Source organism: Humulus lupulus, chromosome 9, assembly GCF_963169125.1.
Source record: "Humulus lupulus chromosome 9, drHumLupu1.1, whole genome shotgun sequence".
Classification (NCBI taxonomy): Eukaryota; Viridiplantae; Streptophyta; class Magnoliopsida; order Rosales; family Cannabaceae; genus Humulus; species Humulus lupulus.
Genome location: NC_084801.1, coordinates 85634305 through 85637751, shown reverse-complemented (window position 1 = coordinate 85637751; position 3447 = coordinate 85634305). Strand labels below are relative to the sequence as shown.

Below are 3447 nucleotides of genomic sequence, written 5' to 3'. Positions count from 1 at the left end.
CTTTTTAAGGCTCGCGCCTTAAAAAATTATAAGACTATTTGAGAGCCTTAAAAACTAAAATAGATCATGCCGAGTGCATTTAAGAAAAGTTTTTAAAACTCTCTTTGAGTGCCCTTTAAAGTTATATTTTTAATTTTTAAAAAAAATTATTTATTGTTATTTTAAATTAAAAATTATAATTTAAATGAAACATTTCTATACAAATTAATCTAAAAAATTATAGATTAAAATAACAAAACTTATACAAAATATAATCGTCTAAACTTTAAAAAATATATATAACTAGAACACTCATACCTATACAAATTTAGGTACATAATACATTGTACAAATATAGAACACACATACCTATACAAATTTACATACGTACAAATATATAAAACTTAGTTTAAAAGATTGATGACCATAATAAATACTCAAACTCCAACCATAAGAAGCTGAGCAATGAACTCCATGACCACCATAGGCACTCCCATAGACACCACAGATGCCAACACCATTCTTTATTATGCCATTGACAACTCCCATTACTAAAAAATACAGAAGAATTAATGATCAATACACAAAGCAGTAATCTTATCACTTAAATTTCATAAAGATCTAAACTCAAGCAAAACACATTGCACAGAAATAGGAAAATCCTAAGTAGTTAGTACCTTCCAAGAACTACCTCCATTTATTATAGATACTTTAACAATTTAGTATTGAGAACCAAAGACAGCTAACAGTAAACACTACCAAATTAAGTGTTTTTTTAAAAAAAGATATCCATTTTGAGACTTAGTTCATCTCTAAACCAAATCTGTGAAACTAGAAAACTAAAAGAATTCACATATTACTGAAGATTAGAACATTATTAATAATGGCATAATAGATATTCAATGTATTTATATTAAGTGCATTAACATATACTTCATTGAGAACCTCAAGCAAATTCAAAAGACTATATAAAAGATGAAACTCCTATCGTTATATTGGCTACCTAAAAGACTATAGTAAATAGACTTCCTTGCATGGGTGTTTGACAGTTTCATGGACTATGGCATAAACTTCAATAAAATCATACTATATATGACATATCTACATGCATTATCCTTATTTACAAGATGTAAAGATAATTGATCGTCAGCTAAAACACTTGCTTGAATTTTCGGCAATAACAAATTAATACAAGGACATACCATATATGGCAGCACATGAAAAAACTTGTCAATGTCAATTGGATCCAATAATCCTATTCTACTCTCCAAATGTTCTATTAAGTTTCAGTTTCCCATTCTTAATACGAAAAATCTAAGAGCTTTCCCACCCTTTAAATTTTGAAGAGTTCGAAGCTTTAACATAAACACAAGTACACAGCCACAAAGTTTTTCATTAAAACAAAAGGTCATTACAAAACTAGCAAAAATGTCACACTTTCAAGAAGAGTCAAATCCATAAGTTTACAATAATCCTTTACAAACTCAAAAATCAGATTTTTTAAAAAAATGTAAAGTTGTAGTAGGTGACAAATTTTCAAAGCTATTAGTTAAGGCTTTGTCCTTTAACTTGTGTAAGAGAGATGCATTATAATTTTCAAATCTAATATCACATTGATCTTAAAAGAGACAATGTGAAACAAAATTGTCCACAAAAAACAAAATAAGAAATTGATCAATAGAAGCAGAAACTAGACCAACGATCATATGAACTAATCGAATTAGCAAGAATCATAGGTTTGAATAATGGGGTTTACAAAAATAAAATTTTATAAATATATATATATATATCGACCTAAAATCAACAAAAAAAAAAAATCAAATCAAATCAAATATATGTTAGAGTCAAGAAAAAAATCACTAAGAAATCTTATTTCGAACTTCTATCAAACAGTTGGCGTGCAATGAATTATAAATATGTAAAACTTGATTAAATAATTTAATTTAGCAGTAAGAATATATAATAATGAATTAAGGCACATAAATGATTGTAAAGAAAGACTAATTTATATATATATATGTGTGTGTGTCTGTGTGTGATAATTCTTGAGAGCAGAGCAATTCAATTAGGGTATAAAATAACGAATGAAAAGCATTTATTTTCCTTGCATTACCAGATGCGGTACAAAAATAAAAGGGGTAAAATGTATACAAGACAGGGTGCATTATGTGTCAATTTCTGCAGCAAAAATTGACACCGGGCTATATGAAGAAGAGGAAGAAGGTGTTGAAAAAGTTAGTGTTAAAAATACAAATAAACCCTTTGTGCAGGAAGCGAACAAGAACTTTAGTATACGTAAGAGATAATACCTCTTCAACTACCTACTCTTTAAGGCATTCTTAGTTCCTTGGGGATTTGATTATGCAAGTGCCTCTCTCAATTCCTCATCTTTATCTGTTATCTCAAAAGAAGAAACCATAGTCAAATCACAATTATTACATTATGCATTCACAAAAGTGGAAACGAAGTGAAATTTTAGTATGTTTATATTTATATATATATATATATATATATATACTTAATCTAAAAACGGATATGATGATCTAGTCTTTATCAATATATTAAAATCTCAGAAAAAACAATTAGACATTATTGAAATTATTTAAGATGTGAGAAGATGAAAGATGAGAAGCAAACCTGCAAGAAGGAGCACTACTCTATGAAGAAACCCTCCCACCCTTCAATATTCATTTCCAAACAATATGCAGTAGCACACAGCGCCTGGGATTTGAAGAGACAGTGGAGAGTGAGATTTTACCTGCAAGCGTTGTCGAGTAGTCCCAGGCCTCTGCGTCGTCCAGCCCCAATGAGCCAGCGCTAGCCGCTCGCAACCCCCACCGGCGACCGTGGACCTGCAGAGAGAAGAATGAAATGGAATGAGAGAAAAGATTGAGATGAGATAGAGATGGTGAGCGGGACAGTGCGGTTGTGAGTGAGATGGGAGTGAAGAGAACGCAAGAGAGAGAGAGACAAAAAAAATTGTTTTAAGACTTAATTTGTGTTTTTCATTCTGCCGCCCAACAGCTTTTTAGTCCCGCCTAATACACTACCGCATTTTAGTTCATAGTTGAAACCCTAAATAAATAACAATACAATTTAACAAAAGTAAAACTCTTTAAATTAAGTGTGCATAGATGTGTATTGACAAAAAAAAAAAGTGTGCATAGATGTGTTGGTGAAATGGTAAGGCTTAACTTATTGGGTGAGGGTTTGAAACTTTGTAACACCCATGTATATTGACCTACATATAAATGGGTGGCAAACCACCACACCAAACTATATTTGATGACATATAAATACTATTCAAAATTTTATTATTACAAAAAATTCTTTAACGACTCGTTTTAGTCCAAGAGGTGTTTATTAAAAAAACAAAATAAAACTTTTAGGACACGTGTTGACCCTTAATTTGACCAACGACACGGAGTTAAGAATACGACAAGAAATGTGATAATAATAAAAAATGTA

General features: G+C 30.4%; 1 long non-coding RNA gene across 1 annotated transcript; it reads right to left on the bottom strand.

Moving 5' to 3' along the window:
* Positions 1–251: 251 nt before the first annotated feature.
* On the bottom strand, positions 252–3060 carry LOC133801143 (uncharacterized). Its single transcript, XR_009876755.1, has 3 exons — positions 2617–3060; positions 2289–2373; positions 252–530 (listed from the first exon to the last, which is right to left on the bottom strand). It is a non-coding gene; the product is annotated as an uncharacterized LOC133801143 (long non-coding RNA).
* Positions 3061–3447: the final 387 nt, after the last annotated feature.